This window comes from Cornus florida, unplaced genomic scaffold (genome assembly GCF_030987335.1).
Source record: "Cornus florida cultivar Cherokee Brave unplaced genomic scaffold, ASM3098733v1 CherokeeBrave_3.0.0_Hap2_Chr06, whole genome shotgun sequence".
Lineage (NCBI taxonomy): Eukaryota > Viridiplantae > Streptophyta > Magnoliopsida > Cornales > Cornaceae > Cornus > Cornus florida.
The window spans coordinates 43,548,020-43,571,545 of record NW_026775576.1 but is presented as its reverse complement, the minus strand read 5'-3'; the positions used below and the strand labels follow the sequence as shown (position 1 = coordinate 43,571,545).

At 34.7% G+C, this 23,526-nt stretch overlaps 1 pseudogene; it reads left to right on the top strand.

Annotated features, from left to right (window-relative positions):
• The first annotated feature begins 923 nt into the window (after positions 1-923).
• Positions 924-17,864, top strand: LOC132313996 (kinesin-like protein KIN-12F; annotated as a pseudogene).
• Positions 17,865-23,526: the final 5,662 nt, after the last annotated feature.

Below are 23,526 nucleotides of genomic sequence, written 5' to 3'. Positions count from 1 at the left end.
CTTGAACAACAACACCCCAACCATGATAAGATTACCTAATTGCCCTTAACTTCTGAATTGACCTATATAAATTATTAAAGTACAATATTAACTTTTATAGGTCCGTTTATTTGACTAAAATGATCCTTAGCCAAAAAAATAATAATAATAATAATCAAACTCCACCGCAGTTGCCGCCAATGCCAGAAATTTTTTATTGGTAGGGCCAAACTAGAAATGTAAAATTAAAATTTTAAAATAATATAAAATCATTGTAAGAAATTTTTTTGTGCAAGTTTAATGTATATTGTTAAGATGTGTCTATGAATAATATGCAATAAAATTGAAGAAAAAAATTGTCAATTGAATCATTTGTTGTTGTCAAGTGAATAATTTTTTTTTTCTTTCTAATTCATAACAAATAATATTTATATATGTGTGTGAATATATTTGTGCGTAAATATAGTATGTTGTTATAAGGATTACCATAATAATTAATAATTTTTTTTTTTTTTTACTAAATTTGATCTTTTATAGCAAGAGGTTATTATAATTTGAAGGGGTTAAAAGTAATTTATTATTAAACAATATTTAATATCAAGAAACCATATAGATTTTTTTTAAAAAAAAAATTAGAGAAATCAACTATAATTTTTTATATAGAAAATAATTATTATTATCTATGATTTAGTACCATAAATTGAGTGTTACAAAAAATTTGAGGGGGCCAACTTTAATTTTTATGTAAAACATTACCATAAACAATTTTAATTTAATACTAGTTTTGCAAAAAAATTGTGAGTGCCATGGTGGAGAATTTTTTTTTTTTTTTTTAGCCAAGGATCATTTTAGTCAAATCAAAGGACTTGTAAAAGGTTAATATTGTACTTTCATAATTTAAATGGGTCCATTCAAAAGTCAAAGAACAATTACGTACTCTTATCATGGTTGAAGGTGTTGTTGTTCAAGTTTATAAACCCGAGGAGGTGTGAGAGCAAATTACCCAAAGATTTATTAATAAGTAAAAAAAGAAAAAAGAAAATTTAATATATATATTTTTTTATTAGTATAAAATACACACTCGCATATACTTTTGCTCCTATAGATACTCCAACCTTCCACCATTTATTTTAAGATGGAGAAATTCCCTCAAGTTACGGTGTTGTATAAACTATCAAAGATTCCATGGAATCAATTGGTATTGGGCTAAGCTGATCAGTGGGCTCAAAAGTCAAAACTGTAAAAAGGCAAATGTCGGTAGTCATTTTAGTCATTTGACCTAAAATTGCAGGTTTAAAATTTCAAACCCTGATGGCGTTCAAAATCTATAGCTCAACGGTCATCACACACAACCAAAAACGATTATCTTCTTCCCTCCCTGCAAAGCATTGAATTGAAGGTTCTCTCTCTTTCTCTCACCACATACTCTCTCTCTAGCAAACTTTTCTCTTCATCAGATCTCTCTCTCTATAATGCAAGGTAATATTTGGAGTTTATAATTGCCTTCAATAACTATTGGAAATGATCTACTTTTTATGAATGATATTTTTCTGGTGTTTGTGGGAATACCGTACTATAGTTCCATGTTAACATCAGTCTAACCATTATTCATGTAAGATGTTACTATTTTTACTTTGGATTTAGCAATTTGTCAAAATTATTGTCAATTTTGGGTATGGTAGAGGTAGATAGTATTTTGACGAACTGTGGAGTCTTATGATACTCCTACTATTTTATTTTTGTGACAATTTACTGTTTATAAACATGTTTTTTTTTAGCCCATAAATGCCATGATATAGTTGAATTTGCTACTATAATTCTGTTTGTTCATTTTGAGCTCTGTTCAGAAAGTAGAAAATTATATCATGAACGGAAAGATTTCCTATCGTCAAGATTATTATCAGTCAATCAGCTCCTTTTACCACATACATGTGCCTTAATCACTGTTGGTTCTAATAAAACTGTTGGTTCTGATATTATACATTTATCGTATGCCACAGGGTTACTCATCAAAATGTTTTGGTAGTTCAAAGACAAGCAGAATCAGCTTCATTGATCTTGCTGGACTGGAGAGAAACAAGCCCAATGATGCCAGTAGACAGTGTGTAAAGGAAGAAAAAAATGTAAAGAAGTCTTTATCACAGCTTGGGTATGATGCCATTGTTGGGATTTATATGCCCTGACATAGCAAATTCCTGTTTGGATTAAGTGACATATGTTCCTGACGTTTCTGAAATATTTATGTTTTATACAATTGGTGAATTCAATGTATTATATTTCGATTCATTATAGAATTGATAGTGTTCATTTGATTACAAGAGATATTTATATATATGTATGTGATGGCAATCAATGCATGATATATAAATAGTAATAATAAATTGTTCATAGTCAGTAATTATGGATGGACTCATAATTAATTAAGACTTGCACTGGATCCGCGTTAGGTTGAGATATATTGCGAGAGCCGTCGTATGCAATTGCTCCCCTATCACCGTCATAGCATTTGACTCTTAAGCATGAGAAAATTATAGACGCTTTTATTAATTAATAATTACTTTGATTTGTTCGGCGGATTCTTCGGGATCCTTAGACCGACACTTTGGGTAGTTATGTGATTAATAGTTAGAGGGTTATATTTTCAATATTTGCATCATTGTTACTTGTATTTATTTTTATATTGATTATGGTTGATCATAAAGTAAATTCGAAGGCCTTCGTTTGTTTTTAGACAAAATGATTTATTATATATTTATTTATTTAAATCATTATTTTTGTCAAACAAATGTTTTATTGTGATCGAGCCAGAAATAATCAAAGGTACCAAAATAAATATATTAATTAAGTAGTCGGATTAATGGCTTTATTTATCCGATAACTAATTATGCATCGAGGGGTCAAAGTGTAATATTGACTTAGAGGTTATTTATTATTTAATTGGAGTTCAATTAATTTCTTTTAGTGGAGTAGAAATTAATTTCTTTTAGTGGAGTAGAAATTAATTGAATTGGGTCCATGGACCGGGCCAATTATTAATTCATTGTATCCAATAAAATAATAGGCCCAATGGATTTTCACTCATAACCCAACTTGATATTGGAATCATATTAGATTTGAGACATATGAATTAGAGATGGAGAATGATTTGTTGTTTCCTTTTCTTTATTTTTATGTTGCCTATAAATATACATGGTCTATGTATATTTTAGGGGGTGATTTTTATGAGAAGGAAAAATGAATAAATTTTATCTCTCTAGAAAATTAGGGTTTATGTTCTCATCTAATGGAGGCTCCCACAAGCCTAGTTTTCCAAGGTAATTTATAGAGGCTTATGAGTGATTCCTAAAGGAAAAATAATTACCAAGAAGATGGAGATCCAAGGAGAAGGCATCTTGCTAAGGGATCTATAATAAGTGAGAACATTCACTTTAGAGGAAAGTTTTAAAGGTTTACTCAGACCTTTGATGTAAGTATTTAATCCATTAATTGAATGATACATCATATTTTTATTTTTGCATAAAACCTGTCTCTATGTGATGAATCAAGATCTATGAATCAAAATCCCTCGAAAAGTTTTTAAAACTTGCATGTTTCGTAACAGTGGTATCATAGCATGGTTTGATTCATTACTAGAGATCATGTTTTTATCAAAATCATCATCATGGATCCAAATTATATATATATATTGATGTATGATTTAATATATTGATACATGATGATGTATGTATAATTGTGAATGGATGATGATGTGTGTTTAGGTCATGGATGAAGCTTATAGGTTAATTGAATGTAATTTTATCTTTGGATGACTGTAATTAAGGCTTTGATTTAGCCGTTTGAAAGTTCAATGATGTAATTTAATTTTTCCATTGTATTTCAAATTGTAAATTTATTTAAAGCCATGTAATCTTCATCAAATGATGCTATGAAGCTTCAAGAAGGTCCAAGAGGGTTAAATTAGGCTTCAGGAATTTTCTGGGATTTTTTAGAAATTTTCTGGAATTTTTCTGAAATTTTTAGGGCCTAAATTTAATTTCTGGAAATTTTTATTAATTTTTCTGGAATTAACGGCGGTTTTCCGGTGACTGGAGGCTCGCCGGCGGCAAGAGGCAGGATCGGAGGAAGAGATGGGATCCGGTGCAGCGCAGGACCATGCAACCAGATCCACAACCGTTGATCAAGGGCTGCAATCAAGTGCAGCACCAACATAATACACCTGGCGCGTGAGGAGCACGCGCCAGGGTCATCAGTTTGCTGGCGCGTGAGAAGCACGCGCCAGCACAAGTCAACCTCTTCCACGCGTGCGTGCAAGCGCGTGGAGGTGCTCCCACGCGCCCCAGGCGCGTGCAAGCGCGTGGGGGCGCGTGTCTTGACCTGGCAGCTCCCCTAGGCGCGTGGGAGCGCGTGTGGGGTCCTTAGGGCTTGTTCCAGGCACTGTTATGCTTCTTCAGGCGCGTTCTTGTCTTCTACGGGTGTTTGCAAGTGGATGGAGGACCCTCGGGCAATACTTAGAGCAATTAAATGTTAAAAGCTAAATCCATTGGCCATTTAAATTGTTTCTATCTATGGTTTAATTATTTATTGATGTATGTGATGCATGGAATAGATAATTGATTATTAATTATTATTCATGCATTGGATCCATGATATTTATTTAAATGGCTTGATTTACATTAATTAAATTATAAAAATTAATTGGATGAGATTACTAATTAATTTGAGGGCACTTATTGGGAAACGAAAAATTATTTTTGTAAATTATTTTTAAAGTGTGCTTTAAATTAAATATTAGTGAATCATTTAAAGTCCAAATATTTTCTAAATTTAATGGGATTAAAATCAAGACGTTTTGCATGCATTATATCATGTAAATTGAAAACCCTAATTATTAATGACTAAAAATTGAGTGGGAGCGGGGATTTTTATATATTGCCCCATGGCCTTCGCTATTAAAACCATTGTAATTAGATCTTCAAAAATAAGGCCCCACGTATGATTTGAAGAGTCTTAATATTACAAGAATGGTTGTCTCATGAAAATAAAAATGTTAAATGTTCATTGTAATTAGATCTTTAAAAACAAGGCCCTACGCATGATTTAAAGAGTTTAGATTATAATGACAACATATTTAATGTTTTATTTTTCATTAGAGCTTTAATAACGTTATACACTCAATCTAAAATCAATAGTGTTAGCTCCCCAACGGAGTGGTCTACACTAGGTGATTTTAGAAAGGTTAAACATAATCGGGAATCATTTCATATAGATAGACAAGGCATTGTCTTAAGATATATGGAGATGATGGGATTTGCCCGCCAATAGCAATAATGAACTTCGCCAACCGAATAAGTTATTAGCGTATTGGTTATCTGATTTTTCATGCAGTGGTTAAGGGACCCACATACTATTTTAATGAAAGTGCTCGCCTAATAGTAAATGAATCTCAACAATAGTAATAATGAACTCCTCCAACATGATAAGTTATTGACATATTGATTGGTTGATTTATTATGCTACAGAGTTGAGGGACCCGCATTAATTAAAAGGGATTGTTCACCAATAATGATAATGATCTCTTGTTCGATTGAGATTTATTGTATTATGTGGTTAACAAGCTCATTTTAATTTTAAATATGCATGACAGTATTAATAATTCACCTTGCATATTGTATGAATGCATTTATATTCAAATTAATTATGTCTAATCCAGTTTATCTGCTTGCTTACATATTCAATGTAACTGGACCTCATTAATATTGACTGGGAAAGAAACTTAGATATTTTATTCACAACGTAAGGGTACAAATGTATTTACTACTCCTAAACCTAATTCTTTTACTTTAAGATACCCAAGAGAACATTAATACTTTGAATAAGTGAAATAAGGCAAATGAGATGACTTGGTGCAATATTCTAGAGTTTACCTCGAATACGCTCCAAAGCTAACATTTACATTATTTTATTTTCTTCAAGCATCATGTTAAAATTCAATAAGATGTTTTGGTGAGATTAGATAGAGAGTATGCCAAAGTACTATGTCAGACTTGAATAGCATCAAGATAGCCTAAGGAACTCTAGTATGAAATCGAATTTTGGAAAATGATTGTTTATTATTTAAAAATTAGCTGGAGATCAATAGGGCTGACTTGGGTGGTAATTTTCGAATTGACATGATTATTGCCTTATTACCAAACTGGTTTGGTTTTTTTTTAGAGTGAACTAAATAAGGAATCAGTTTGAGTTCACACTCGCTGATATTCTTATAGAATTGGTAACAGATGAAGGGATAATCAAGAGTATGGGCATTCCTATCAATCTAACCTAGTCTATACCATCTTTTTCTAGGCCCAAGTGGACGGACAAAGCAAAAAAGAAGGATGATAATAGGACTAGGCTAGCACAAAACATGAGTATCCAAAAGGTTAAAGGGAATAAGACAGTGTATGTTGAGGGCAAATTAAATTGTTTCTTTTGCTGCTAACGAAGACACTAAAGGACGAACTGTCTAAGCAATGACGTGGCATAGGAAAATATATATTTAATCATTGAGCCATGTTATGTGGTTGCATCTATTAATTCCTGATGGATAGATTCTGGAGCCACTAAACATGTTTGCAATTCATCGTAAGGATTTCAGGAATCCAGAAGCCTTAATGATATAGATATATATTTATTTTTTGACCTGATGCCAAGGTTGTAGTTAGGTCAGTGGGAGTATTACATCTGAAATTAGAGAGTATGAGGATATTAGTATTAGAGAACTATCTTTATGCACAGAAGTTAGACGCAATCTAATTTTTGTTTCACTTGTGGTTTATAAAAACTGTGTTGTTATTTTGTAAAACTGGTTTTATAAAATTGAATAGATATGCGATTGCTTCTGGTGCATTGAAAGATGGTTAATATACTATAATCACAAACTCTTAAGATTTGTAGGATGTAGAAACTAATGTTGCATCTTCTAGATTGAATGTTAAGAGAAAAATTGTTATTCCTGACTCATTGTATTTTTAGCGTCTATTTTTGGGTTGTAATCAGTCAAAATGAGATTCAAAGATTGGTCAAAGAAGGTTAATTACCTAGTGAGGCAGAGGAGCCTAAACCAAACTTGTGAACCCTGTTTTGAAGGGTAGATAACTCTTAGGGCTTAATCAGCCAGATGAAATAGACATAAAGGACAATTGGAGTCGGTACACACTGACACGTGTGGTCTTATGAACATCCAAGCAAGATTACTCACGTTTTGGATAAATTTACCTGTTGCGACACAAGTCTTAAACTCTTGGTATATTCTGAGAAGGTTAAGACTGATGTGGAGCACAGATTAGGTAAACTTATCAAGACACTTCGATCTGATCGAGGATATGAGTATTTCTTGGGCTAGTGCAAAGACTATATGGTCAATGAGGGTGTTGTGTACCAGTTTTTCGCAATTGACGCTAAATGCATTTAGGTGTCAAATAGGAATAACAGAATTCCACTTAACATGGTTAGATCTATGATCAGTTATGCCACATTATCTCTTTCATTTAAGAGTTTAGCGTTAATGACATCGATGCGCATTATGAACTGCATTCCATCTTAGTCTGTCTCAAGGATATCGTTGAGCTGTGTTTTTGACTAAATCTTAGTTTGAATCACATGCACATATGGGGTAGTCTTGCACATGTGCGCTTGATATGGACAAGTAAGTTGGAAACAGATCATACACATAATAGATTTGATAGCTACTCTAAAGGTCACTAGGACGGATTATTTTATGATCTCAATGATAAAAGTTAATTGTTTACACTCACTGTTTATCTATAGGAGAATCATATTATGAATCATATACCTAGTAGCATAGTGTTAGAGAATATGGTATGAGTACCGGATGTACCACATATGAACACACTTAATATAATAGAGATTGAGAATAACATATGAATTCCCTATTAATGCGTTAGCATCATCGATTTCTGCATCGGTACATTGATGTAGTGGGAGGATTATCATCCAATCCGATAGAATCATGTTTTTAGGTGAGACCATTATGGACATCCCTGTTAAACATGAGTTAGACCCAGTAAGCTACACGGAAGCGTGAACCGATATGGATACAGATCGTTTTGGCGAGTTACGATGAAATCAGAGTTGGAATCTATGTATTCTAATAAATTCTGGGATCTTATAGAACTTTCTAGTAGGGTGATACCTATAGAAGGCAAGTTAATCTACAAAAAGACACCAGAAGATTTCTTAGTGAATAAATCATGAGTATAAAAGGGAATGTCATTATTTTTCTGATTCTATATATATTGATGACATCCTAATCATTTAGGATGATGTGGAAGTTTAGTCATCAATAAAAAGATAGTTGTTCAATTACTTTTAAATGAAGGGTTTTTCAAGATGTAAGCTATATTCCTAGGATCAAGCTTTTGCAAGATCGGGTTAAAAGGAAAATATGCTTATCTTAATAATCCTACATTGATAAAGTTTTGACCAGGTTTGGTATGCATAACTTAAAGAATGAGTTCTTGCTTAATTGATATGGATTGCTCTCTCTATTAAGTAGGTTTCCAAGACTAGCAGAGGAGATTGAGTAAATGAGACTGAAACTATATGCTTTGGCATATGAGAGTCTCATATATGCCATGGTCTATATCAAACAGGACATCCGCTACATAGTAGGGATAGTCAGTAAAGATCAGTCCAATACTGGACTTGACAACTGGTCTGTTGTGAAAAATATCATTAAGTACCTAAGGAGAATCAATGATATCATACTCATTTATGGATGTGATGATATGGTCCTAGTCAGGTATGCTAGTTCTGATTTTCAATCAGAAGTAGATACTATGAGGTTCATGACTTAGTGTATGTTCACTTAATGGAAGGGAAATCAGTTGGTAGATTGTCAAACAGGTTTCAACTGTTGACTTAAACCTGCAGGTGAATATATTGCAGGCTTAAAGGCGGTAAAATAAGCCTATTGGTTTGATCTCATTGATTTAGAGGTTGTGGAGCATACTAGCCTGCCTATCGAGCTATATTGCGACAATAGTGTAGAAGTAGTCCAAACAAATGACCCAAGGTTCCATAGATGAACAAAATACACTGATAGGAAGTATCATGTTCTACATGATATTGTCCGGCAAGAAAATGTACTTGTAGCTAGAACATTGCATTGGAACACAACTTTGTTGATCCATTATCAAAGGTGTCATTGATCAATAATTTTGATCATCATCTGGATAACATTGGAGTTAGGTGCAATTTGAATTGGCTATGAGGGCAAGTGGGAGCTGTTGGGATTTATATGCCCTGGCATAGCAAATTCCTGTTTGGATTAAGTGACATATGTTCCTGACGTTTCTGAAATATTTATGTTTTATACAATTGGTGAATTCAATGTATTATATTTCGATTCATTATAGAATTGATAGTGTTCATTTGATTACAAGAGATATTTATATATATGTATGTGATGGCAATCAATGCATGATATATAAATAGTAATAATAAATTGTTCATAGTCAGTAATTATAGATGGACTCATAATTAATTAAGACTTGAACTGGATCCGCGTTAGGTTGAGATATATTGCGAGAGCCGTCGTATGCAATTGCTCCCCTATCACCGTCATAGCATTTGACTCTTAAGCATGAGAAAATTATAGACGCTTTTATTAATTAATAATTACTTTGATTTGTTCGGCGGATTCTTCGGGATCCTTAGACCGACACTTTGGGTAGTTATGTGATTAATAGTTAGAGGGTTATATTTTCAATATTTGCATCATTGTTACTTGTATTTATTTTATATTGATTATGGTTGATCACAAAGTAAATTCGAAGGCCTTCTTGTGTTTTTAGACAAAATGATTTATTATATATTTATTTATTTAAATTATTATTTTTGTCAAACAAATGTTTTATTGTGATCGAGTCAGAAATAATTAAAGGTACCAAAATAAATATATTAATTAAGTAGTCGGATTGATGACTTTATTTATCCGATAACTAATTATGCATAGAGGGGTCAAAGTGTAATATTGACTTAGAGGTTATTTATTATTTAATTGGAGTTCAATTAATTTCTTTTAGTGGAGTAGAAATTAATTGAATTGGGTCCATGGACCGGGTCAATTATTAATTCATTGTAGCCAATAAAATAATGTAATACCCCTAATTTTAAAAGGATAGTCTCGGTATTTATTTATTATTTTTATTGTATTTTTGCATGATTATTTGGTTTAATTATTTTATTTAATTGTTTACCTGTGTGACGTGTATTTAATTGGTATCTATTTCTTTGTTTAAATTGCATTCTATTTATTTAATTGATTATTAAAGGTTTTAATTTAGGAAGTAATTTAGGAAGTATTTTAATTAACTATTTTTCAAAATTGAGGGTTTAGTTTCTTTAGCCGACACATGATTTAATTAAGTTCTATGGGCCGGTTAGGATTTAGTTAGGGCTCTAATTAATGTAGGGTTTGGGTACAACTCTATAAATATATGGGTATACGTCTGCCGAGGGTTTCTAAAACCCTATTTACCATATTCCCGTATACAGGAAAGAGAGAAGTTAAGAGAACAGAGCGTCGTAACGGTCTGTCAAGGAGAATAACAGAGAGGACCAAGGGAGGTGTTTGGTGGATTAGATCAGAACCAGAGGAGGCTAGAAGGTAGTCAGTGGTTGCCGGAAAGCTTAGAGCAACGGCGTCAAGGTTCTGTTTATAAAACTGTACAGGCAAGTTCTTATCTTCCTCTTTCCCTTTGATTTGTGTTCTGTGCACCTGGACATCTCTAGGAGATTAATTGGCCTTAAACTGAACCATGCATGTTTTATATATGTTTTACTTGATCGCTTTATCTGTGAAATTTATTTACAAAACAATTATAGCACGTATGTTTTCTTGACTCTGTTTTGGCGTAACGTCTTACTGGTTTAATTTTTATTTGGAATCTTACTGGAATCAACTGAGGTCTGATTGGATACTAGATGTAATTTAAGACTTCAAATTTAAAATTGGAGGAAGAACAGAGGGGTTGGGATAAAACTGATCTTGCACTTTAGTTTCAGTGCCGTTCTTCAACAACGCTAGTTTACATAGCCTGATTAAACTCTGTAATTGCTTTCAAAACTATTGTAAACAATCTTGGGGAATGCTTCTAGACTAAATTACGAGTCCTAAGATTAGTTTTAGAGACCAACAGAGTGGTTGGATTTGATCAGAGAAGGAGCGGACGGACTGAAACGAAGCAACGGGGACAAGGCTCTCAGAGGAGGTGAGAGCCGGCTCCATGGAAGTGGGAGCCGGCTCCCACAACAAAGTGGAGCCGGCTCTAGGGAGTCCTAGAGCCGGCTCTAGGCTGGAAAAGAGCCTGCTCCAAATTCTGGAGCAGGCTCCCTTGGTATTTTTGGTTTATTTTACGATTTTTTTTAATTTTCTACATACTATGTTCACTGTTGGAGCATGGAGACTGTTGGAATGAATTTGGAACTTTACAGAGGGATCAAGGAATGAATTTTGAGTGTCATTAAGACCCTAAATTGAGTAAAGGTTAATTCTAAGTTGTCGGGACAAACAGTGTAAAAATTAAGGCACTTAACAAATGGAAGTTGAATTAATTGTTGAATTAAAATTCAGCAATTTGATGGAACATAATGTGTTTATAAAACTTGTTTTAGAATGCATTCAAGTGCATGATAAGGTCATTTAATTATTAATTTTGATCTATGCATGCTTAGGAGGCTAGTTGCTGAATTATTAATTTGTTTACTGCAACTATATGGTTAAATGCTTGGATTTAAATTGCTGAAGCTTTAAATATTTTTCTGCAATTGTTTGGATGGTAGTTTTTGGTCTGTAAATTATTGAACTGTTATATATGTTGTAATTTACATGGATATGGAGGATGGTATGTACCGGTATGGGACGGTGACATACTAAGGACGGTTTAGCTCAAAACGCGTAAACCTAACCTAATGGATTAATGGAATGGATTGAAAGATATCGAATCCTAATTGTGACTAAGTCAGATCAGCTGTAACCAAGTTGGATGACTTCCTGGATTAACGGATGGTAGTTAAGTCATGTCAACTGAATAAGTTGAATGACTAACTAGTTGGTTTAATGTATGACAGTTTAATAAATAGTTGAACTGCATACCCTGGATTCGGACGGACTTTATATATATGGTTATGGTACCACGAGTTGAGCTTGAGTCTCAGACTCGTTGGTTAGGGTGCGTATATGCAGTGGATGCGTAGCTGGTTATAATAGGTTGAGGTGTACCCTGTTAGGTCTAGGTACTCATGCCCACCTTTGGGTGCGTATTCGCATGTTGCCTTCTATTCAGGTTGAGACCCCTATTATAGACTGGTGAATGTCCCTTAGTGTGGATATATTTATACGTATGGACTAGATAGATATTGTGAGGTGTTTACGGTGTATCTGCGTATCGGGTCACTGTATGGATTACAGTTAGATTAGAACTTGCTCGTGGGTCTGACCCACTCCTTTATTATGCTTTTCAGGTACAGGACGGTTCCAGCCTTAGAGCTTGATCGTGCTTGTCGAGGACAGTCTCACTTTCATCTGAATACGTAGGACTTCTCTCGATGTTTCTAGCATTATCTATTTTCAGTTTTCAGTTTCAGTTGAACTTTTGGTTAGGGGTCCATCAGTGGATTCCCAAGTTGTAACCTTGAAGTTTTGGAGGATCGGAGTTTTATTTTTCAGTTGTCCATGGAGGATTTTATAATTAATGTTTCTTTCAGTTTTATTCTATCTTTATTGTTCTTTTTGTCATCTGTGTTCATTTTAAAATACTTTAATTATTTGATATTCTCTCGGGTTTGGGCCTGGGCCTGATCAACCCGTGTCTCGGATCCGAGGGGTATCACAAATAATAGGCCCAATGGATTCTCACTCATAGCCCAACTTGATATTGGAATCATATTAGATTTGAGACATATGAATTAGAGATGGAGAAGGATTTGTTGTTTCCTTTTTTTTTTTTTTTATGTTGCCTATAAATATACATGGTCTATGTATATTTTAGGGGGTGATTTTTATGAGAAGGAAAAAGGAATAAATTTTCTCTCTCTAGAAAATTAGGGTTTATGTTCTCATCTAATGGAGGCTCCCACAAGCTTAGTTTTCTAAGGTAATTTATAGAGGTTTATGAGTGATTCTTAAAGGTAAAATAATTACCAAGAAGATGGAGATCTAAGGAGAAGACATCTTGCTAAGGGATCTACAATAAGTGACAACATTCACTTTAGAGGAAAGTTTTAAAGGTTTACTCAGACATTTGATGTAAGTATTTAATCCATTAATTGAATGATACATCATATTTTTATTTTTGCATAAAACTTGTCTCTATGTGATGAATCAAGATCTATAAATCAAAATCCCTCGAAAAGTTTTTAAAACTTGCACGTTTCCCAACAGCCATCACCTTAATAGATCTTATATTACTGGCTGTATGACTGATCCTTGTATGGGTTCTTATTGTCAAAATTATTTCAATATTGACAAATCTCACAGTACTGGTGATCCTAGTAAGCCATACAGAAAACTCCTGTAGATTTTGCATTCCAAAATTTATGAACATATAATCTCCACAGAACCTAATTTTTACATGTCAGTAGGATAGACGAATCCTCTTTGTAATTATACTCAGTGTAGCGCGATATCTTGTAGAAAACCCTATCTTTCCTAACAACCAACAGTCATTTTTCCTCTTGTTGTCGGCACCTTGAAGTCATAAGTCACTGGTTCCTCTTACCGATGCAACTATTGATTTTTGTTGCACAATAGAAGCATTTAAATGCACCAAGTAATGCCCTGCAACAGTCATCTCAAAAAAAACCATGCTTGCTTATGTTTGTTTTTGGCATTCAAAAACAATTGATGTGGAGTAGTAGTAATCAAATGCTGCCAAAATAAAGTTCACGAGTTAATAAATCTTTTGAATATCTAGAAATTTGACTCTGATGTTGTGATTTAATTCATTATTTGCCCTTTTCTTGTTATGGTAAAGATATCATTGTGCAAATTTGCAACACCTCATGTCTGGCTGCTTTTAAGAATAGTTTATAGCTCAATACTACTTAGTTGTTTTCTGTAACTAGTAGTCTAGTAGTGAACAAATTATAGTTCGACTTACCTGCCGCTTCTTTTGTTGTGGTTCCGTTAATTTGGCGCAGGCACTTGGTAAATTTCCTTGCTGAAGGAACGCAGTCCAGAAAACCTGAAGATATTCCATATAGAAGTTCCACTTTAACGCATTTACTGAAAGAATCACTCGGTGGCAATGCCAAACTCACAGTTATATGTACCATTTCCCAAGACAAGAAGTAATTTTCACTTTCTAAATATTTCAGCATTCTATTTATACAAACTGAATTTATACTGCTGTGAACTAGAAAATGTTATGGTATGTATATGGTCATGCTGAAAGCTGGTGGTGCTGTTCAGAACCACTCCTTGGATAGGGTATCATTCATTCTTAATTATAATGTTATACGAGTAAGATTTGATGAAACTAGTTAATTATCAAAAAAAAAAAAAAAAAAAGATTTGATGAAACTAGTTAATACATCTTTATTACAATGCTTAGAAAGATTTGACTTATATAGTCATCAGAATCACTCTGATATAGGAAACCTAGTGTGCCGATCAAAATATTTGTCTTCTACCAAAATTGCACATGAAATCTGCAGGCTTCCATTTTTTTCATGAAGCAACGGTCATCTCTGTTGAATGCAGGAGCAATGGTGAATCACTGAGCACACTCAGATTTGGACAGCGAGTAAAAACTGTACAAAATGATCCAGTAATAAATCAAATAACAGAGGATGATGTTAATGGTCTGAGTGACCAGATTCGTCAGTTAAAGGTATTTTAACCCGTCCTGCAAGGGTAGGCATGTTCTAATTGCATTATTGAGTCGGTGAAAGTATTTTTTTATATATAACAAATTGCAGGAGGAACTCATAAGAGCAAAATCAAATGTATGCAACTCAGTTGGAAGTGATTATGGATACTTTAAAGGTCAGAGTGTGCGTGGAAGCGTGAATCAACTGAGACTCAGCCTTAATCGCTCCTTGATCCTACCCAAAATAGATAATGATTCTGAGGAAGAAGTTAATGTAAATGAGGATGATGTAAGAGAACTATGCCACCAGCTAGATAATTTGCGTAGTTCTTATGAAGAGAATTCAAAAGATGCATCTGAGAGCCAAGACTGCATCCAGTTTTCTTCTTTAGAAGAAGGTTCTGAGACAGACTTGACAAGTGAACATGACATAAGCCATTTAGAAGAAAGTGAAACTGAAGAAATTAATTTGGAGAAATCTCAGACTGAATCTCCACAGATGGGAAAATCTGCATCTGTGGTCAACCTTTCAAGTGCCCTCACCAATTCAATGACCATTGATCCTGAACCTAGAAGTACCTTTTCAATTAGTGCATGCCGTCAGACTTCAGTTCTTGAAGATCCGACATTCACTGAGTCCCCAAAAATTGGAAATACCCTAAGGAAAAGCATAGCAATCTCATCAGATTTGGCGAGTCAGAACATTGTATTGAAGAGTTCCAAGTCCAATTCAGATGTGCCGAGGCAGTCACAAAAACAAAGTGATCATGTTCAATCCTCTTTGCGGTCAAGCAAGATCTTTCCAGGCCCCACTGAATCCTTGGCTGCTAGTCTTCAGAGAGGCTTACAGATTATAGACTATCACCAACGGAATTCATCATCAAATAAATCTTCAGTTGCCTTCTGTTTTGATCAGCTGACACTTAAACCGTGTCAGGCTGTTGACAAAAACAATGCTTCTGTTCAGACATTGCCAGAAGAGAGACCATCTTCAGATGGACCACCTGCTTCTTTCCTATGTGCATCTTGCTGACGAACTGCATTAATTGGCTCCAAAGAAGTCCACGATAGCTTGAAATCATGGATAGTAACAGTAGATGGGGAAGGCAATTTGAATGGTCTGGCAAATCAAGTGCCTAAAGTATGTCTAGATTCAAGGTTTTAGTCTAAAAAATGCATTTATTACTTCTTTTCCCTTAGTTGGACCTGTTTAATTTACTTCTTGTGTTTGATTTATTCTCCACCAGGATGGTGGAAAAGATTTTGCAGAAGCCATCAAAAGAAGAGACGAGCTAGAAAATATTTGTATGGAACAAGCAGCAAACATTGAGCAGCTAAATCTTCTGGTGATAATTTCTTGTCCTCTATGAAGTATGAGATTGCCACAACCAGGATTTAACAATATTAATAATCTGATATTTCTGCAGATAGAGCAGTACAAACATGAGAAGGAACATAATAATACTCTTCTTCTTGAGGGCTTGAAGAATGAAACAATACAAACTGATGAGTTGAAAAATGAAAAGTTTCATTCACTGAACGATGAAAACAAGGTTAGTTGGTGTTGTGCACTTTTTTCTTTAACGCCTTCCATCCATTAGATCATTCTTGTAAAGTTCATTGTCTTTTGTTCTTATTTGTGTCATTGGCAATTGTATCAGCTTATGTGATGGGATGATAGTAAGTATCATGAGCCAGAGATCGTAGAAGAAAAATAAGAAATAAAAGAAGTCCGGGAAGAGTTGGATTATGGTTGCAGGAACACATCATTTGATATGAACGAGAAGGAAGCTCTTCTTAAGGAAATTCAAATCTTAAGAAGTAAATTACTATCATATACTGATGCATCTCCAAACAAGTCCACTGAGAGATTGAGATCCTCCCTTTTATCACAATCGATTCGATTGAGAAAAAGTGGAGTGTTTTCTCAAGGAAACAGTGAGGAGGAACTCGAGAAGGAAAGACAGAGATGGATGGAAATGGACAGCGACTGGATTTGTTTAACTGATGAATTAAGAATTGATCTTGAGTCCATGCGACGGCAAGCAGAAAAGGCGGAGATGGAGTTGAGGTCAGAGAAGAACTGCACTGAGGAGTTGGATGATGCACTTCGAAGAGCTGTCCTTGGGCATGCTAGAATGGTTGAACACTATACTGAACTACAGGAGAAATATAGTGACTTGGCTGAAAAACACCGGATGATTATGGAAGGGATTGCAGAGGTGAAAAGGGCAGCTGCAAAAGCAGGAAATAAAGGTCATGGCTCTCGTTTTGCCAAGTCCCTTGCTGCAGAACTTTCAGTCATGAGAGTGGAGAGGGAGAGGGAGAGGGAGAGGGAGAGAGAATTATTGAAGAAGGAGAACAAAAGTCTTAGAATTCAACTTAGAGACACTGCAGAAGCTGTTCATGCTGCTGGAGAACTTCTTGTTAGGCTCAGAGAAGCCGAGGAAGCAGCTTCAATATCCGAGGTAGATAATTCTTTCATAAAAGGGGAAATTCTAAGTTGGAAACATTGTTGCTTTTCTTCTACTTTTGAGTCTTTATTAATGCTTTTTCTCTATATTTACAGGAGAACTTCACAATGGTTCAGGAAGAGAATGAGAAGTTAAAGAAGCAAGTGGAGAAGCAAAAGAATAAACACAAAATGGAGATGATCACCGTGAAACAATACCTTGCAGAGAGTCGTTTGCCGGAAGCTACACTGCGACCCTTGTACAGGGAGGATTCTGATATAACACACAACACTGGTACCCCGCTGCCAGACGATGATCAGGCATGGAGAGCAGAATTTGGAGCTATATATCAGGATCATCATTACTAAGTCAGTGGGAGTATTTTCTACCAGTTTTCAGACCCTACTTGGGTCCCCAGGAAATGTACAATTGTTGCATTCTTGATTTTCTCCTTTTTTTTTCGTATTTGCTTTCAAATCATTTTTTTTAAAGCTTTGTGTGCGCTACTGTAAGTCCTTTCATTTGTTAATAAAAGCATATTTGGAGTTGCCTTTCATATTTAGTTGTTTTTGTTGGAAACAGAGGCATTAAAAACATAAACTTTGGATGAGATTTGAAATAGATTCCGCTAATAATTTTTTACGGATCTCTAGACAAGCGCGTTTCTCTCCGCAAGGAGATGAACGTGGTATATTTATTTTTTGAAATCCATTTCCGGATGAATGAGAAATTAGCTCCAAAGTGTGGTGTTTTGATAAGCCTAAATGGGTATGCAAAATGTGGGAAGTGTTTGTCCCACATGGAAAAATGTTGAAACAAATTGAAATTTAAATAAGCTGAGTTTACGATTTGGGCTTGGACTTGGGCCTAATTGTAAAGTCCAGATTATTCTTTTTTGGAATTTTGGATTGGACCTAATTTTGGGCTGGGCTTATTTAAATGGGTTTCACAAATGAGTGGGGGTTTTTGGGTGGTTGATTTTTTGAATTAAAAAAACTGCTTTTTAGTTTTTCTAAAAGGTTACACCTTCTAAATTAAAAAACCATATTTTAGTTTTTTCTAAAGGGTTACACCTTTTAAATTAAAAAACCACTTTTAGTTTTTTTCCAAAGGGTTACACCTTTTTCCGAACCATCATAACCTATAGTTGCACCCACTCGAAAAGGCACATTGCAACCTATTGGAATGGATGTGTCTATTGGTGAACAGACACCATGTGAACCATTGCAACCTATTGGAATAGATGTGTCTATTGGTGAACAGACACCATGTGAACCATTGCAACCTATTGGAATAGATGTGTCTAGTGGTGAATAGACACCATGTGAACCATTACAACCTATTGCAATGGTTGTGTCCAATGATGAAAAGACGCACCCCATCCGAAAAGGCATTTCTGTTTCTATAAATACCCCCCTTTGGATCATTTGTAAGTCATTCATTTTCATTTTCTTCTATCTCCCTCTCTAGACTGGAACCCAACCCAAGAGGGTTCAAACCATAGGTTAAGTGGTTCGAGCCACTTCGACCCTAATCCAATTTCATCGAGCCATATTAAGATTGGTCCGAACCATTTGGTTCGAATTACACCCAATTCAGCATTTATATAGTATATAGATGCATTTTTTAGTCAGAGAGAGTATTACACAGAGGAGGTTCGCCGTATCCACGAGTTTGTAGTGCTGCTACTGGTGGATGTAGACCGTTGTATCTCGGGAGATAGACGCCACTGAGTCCGTTAGCACCATAGTGGGGCGAATCTGTCTTAAGGACATAGTATCCAATACTAGCCTCGGTCCAGGTTCATTCCTTGCATATTATTATTATTTTATTACTTTATTTTGCATATTTAATTAAATATAGAGTTGCATATTTAATTAATGATTTATTAGCATAATGTTAATTATCTCATGACATATTAGTATAAGGGTTGTTATATCTTAAAAGTCACATTAAGCATATATTTTACCAACAGTTTTAGCTATTGGTATCTCATTTCCACAGCTTGCAGTAGGTCAAGTTTTGGAATGCTTCATCAAATGCCAGCCCTTATGATTGATATAAGATATTAAAAAAAAAAGTGCATTTGTCATATATTGTTCTTGTTAATGTAATATAAACTTAAATTGTGTTTGGGAAAAATATTGGAGAAAAGAAATGAATTGATTTTATTTTGTGAGGTTACCTGATTAGAAAAAACATAGTTAAAAAATGGTTATCGACTCTTAGGGATGGCAAAATTCCCATACCCAGCGGGTCCCCGCCTCACCCCGCCCCTGTTATGGCGGGTTTGGAGACCCATTTATGTAAATGGGGAGGGGATGAGGATTGTATTTGAAACCCCAGCAGGGGGCGGGGGGGCCGGGGGAGGGTAACCCCGCCCCTCCTCGCTCCGTTTATAATACATTTTTACAATACTGCCCGTACATGTTATAGAATATTACTAAATTACATAACTATATATATAATATATTCACTTCTGAAACCCTGGATCTATTTCCTCGCAGCATAGTCGTTGTTGGAACAATGTTATTTGTTTTGATTTATCATGTTGAAAATTTCCAGACTATTCCAAAAAACGTTATATGTGATTTTGCAATAAGTTTGATCGGGTTGAAATAATATGTTTTAAATTGTTATAATTGTGCTGAAACTTTATTAAATTATTAGGTTGAAAAGTATTGTAGCTGTGTTGATTTTGTTGAAGGTGAATTGGAATTTTAAAAAAGTTATGCGAGGCGGGGCGGGGTGGGGCGGAGACGGGGGCTAATGTGGCGAGGCGGGGTGGGGACGGGGGAGGGGGTTGAAATTTAAAAGGCATCATGGCAACCAGCTTCCATCGATAGAGCACCGACACAGAGAGTTGAGATAATTTTTAGGGTAGTGATAGATGGGCCGATGATTTTGGCCGATTAATTTGACATAATACACATGGCAGTGCAGGTAAAGTAATTTTAACAATTTAAAAAAGGAAATAAAATAAAAGGAGAAACAATATAGGCGTCAAATTTTAGGCTAAGTTCTTCTTTTTTGATAGTTATCAAATCTCTCTTACTCTTAGTTTCTGTCTCTTCAAACAATATTTCTTAATATCTTAACTTGAAGAAAGAAAGAACCTTTGAAGCACACGTAATGATTTTTTTCTGTCTTGTGCTATCATCCAAGCTACTATTTACATACATTTTATCATCCATTTGCTAACATGGAAGAGTTCTGTCTCATCGATTGACCCAATGGCCAAACTCAATTGATCATCATCCAAGCTACGATGCCGACATCTTGTAAAAAAGATGAAATCCATTTTAGACCACATATCAAACACAAAAAAACAAATGGGAACTTGTTAAATCACATGCTCAAACAATTAATGAAATGCACATTTAAAAAAAAAAAAAAAAAATTCTATATGAGTTGAAGTTGCACTTTATTAGATTTCCTTATCTTTCATCCGGTGATAATGGGAACTTGTTAGTCTACTTTCATAATCATACAGTAGAATTAAGGTATAATCGGTGGTTAGAGGGGTCGTGGAACACCGACTAGAGATTTTATATATTTAGGTCAAGGGCTGCTGAATCGAACTACAGTACCCAATCGGCGACTTTCGTATACAAATTTCTGGTGAGCTTCAAAACATATCCAACCGAAGGTAAACTCTCCAACGGCTGGAAAACACAACACCAACTGAAGATTTCATAGATTTAGGTCAGATGGCTGCTAAATTGAAATACAAAACCCAATCGGCGCTGACAAAGTAGCTTCTGAACAGACCCACTTCTTGCTTCTTTCCCGGGTGAGTGAGATATTAGAAAGAGAAATGGAATGAGATAAAAAAAAAAAAAAAAAAAAAAAAAAAAAAAAAAAAAGAGAAGAGAGGGAAGTAGTCTTCGGGGCCGACGAACCAGTTTCAAAACAAACCCACTTCTTGCTTCTTTCCCGCTGAATGAGAAATTTGAGTGAGAAATATAATGAGAAAAAGAAACAAATGAGGTAGAAGAGAGAAAGAAACGTGCCAAAGTAATCGGTCAAATACTTCGGTTGAAATATCATTTTCCTATTTTTTAACTTCTATTTCTTGGATACTATTTTTATAATTATGGTAAACTGATAATTTATGTATTTAGATGGGTCATGTTTGATTTATTTATGCAACAAATAAATGAGTGAAACCCTCTACTTACTTATATCATGCATAAATAAGTAATTAAAAACTTTTTATTAGATAATTTACTGTAACAAATTGGTGCTTGTAACAAAATGAGAGTGAATTAAGTATTGTAGCACAATAATATTTTCTTTATTTAAGTCGAATAGGAGAAATGCCTTTAAGAAGAGTGAAAAAAACAAACAAACAAACAAAATAATGCCAACTCCGTAAATTAATGATGATATTTTGGCAATTTTTTTTTCTTCTGCCCATGCTTTTGTTGTAAATGTATTTTATTTTATAAAAATTTTAACTTGTATATAGTATTATGTAACGTCGTAATAAGGATTATTTGTCTCAAGTAGAATTCGGATGGAAAAATGATTGAGTATAAATGGGTGAATATGTAGTACTACTTCCGTCCCAAACAAAATGTCGCTTTTGGAGAACCGTGACAGTTCAATTTATAAAAGTCACGATTTTTTAAAAGTGACACTTTTTATGAGACGGAGGAATTACTACCCAATAGCTTGAATTTTTTAATAAATGGGCATGCGTCAACCCGTAATAATTGGTATCAAATCTAAATTAACGGATTAAAAATTTGAATAACAAGGGTCATTTGTTCCACATTAGATCCGGATAAGTATCCGGTATAAATGCCAACCCATTAGACATGTCCATTTGAGTTTAGTTATTACTCCGTATTATTATTAGTTTTTTTGGTTGGGAAAGTATTACTATAGCATGGATTAGAAGTTAAGGGTGGATTGATGAAAATGCAAGCGGCGTCGTTTTCCAAAAAAGACAGCAGATAAAGGCATTTTCAGCCAAAATATCATATTTTCCCAAGAGCAATGATGGGGGAACCGAAAGGTATCCCCCGAATTAATCACCGAACCTGACGTGGTTTGGCCACGTCAGATTCTCACCCTTTTTGCATGAGGGAGCAAAAGATTCCATCACGTGCAGGAAAAAGAAAAAAAAAAAGAAAAAAAAAAAGAAGGTGGGAAGTTGATCGTGAAAAAGGAATACTAAGCTCATAAGTCTCCAAAATTAGAAAAAACTTATCTTTATCTCTTTTTTTTTTTTTTTTAGGAATCGACTTAAATCACTGTACCGAAGAAAAATTATTCAAAACCCTAGATAGAGAGAAAGAGTCAATCCCAAATCAAACAGTGATGTTGTGAATACTCCCGAATTTTTGTACGTGATTCAAATACGAGATGATCATGTAATTCTTAAAATCGGATCATTGAGTAATACTTAAATCTAATGAGAATTTTGTAGAAAAAATCTTTGAATATTTATGATCTATTACTAATATATATGTAATTGTGTGTGTATATATATATTTCAATTTGTATATACCAACCTTCTTCCGATCATCTTCACAGTGTTTTATGCTACATTACCTTCTCAAACAATTTTCAATTTATTTTAGGGGTGAGCTAAGTACATAATGACGTTTATACTCTTCACGCAATCTGACGTGCCAAGCCACGTTAGATTCGATCATTTTTTCGTGAGTTACTCTTCGGCCCCCATATCATTTTCCTTTTCCCAAAGTTCGACACCAAACTCATTAGGGTTCAACAGATAGATATGGCGACGATGGCGGACTCTCCAAGTAGCGACTCCGATATCGAAATCGATAACAATCCAAACCCTAACACTAACCCTAATCTAAACACAGATGCATTAAACCTTACTAATCCGTCGAGTTCTCCTGTGGTTTGCCTCCTGAGATTCGGTGGCGACTCCGCCGCTGGCGCTTTCATGGGCTCTATTTTTGGCTACGGTTATCTCTCCCCCCCCCCCCCCCCCCCCTCCCCCCTCTCTTGTATTTATCTGTTTCAGAAATGAATTCTGTGTTTGCATGTCTTTGATTTGCTGCTATTGTTTTCTTCTTGACGTATTAAAGTTCGAACCTTTACGTGACAATTTGATTTGGGGTTTCAAAGTTTCAAACAGAACGTTTTAATAATTCTATGATATCTTTAGTTTATAGGGGATATATTTATTTTATTTTTGAGAAGGTAGAGTGTGTATGTGGAAATTGAAATTCGTT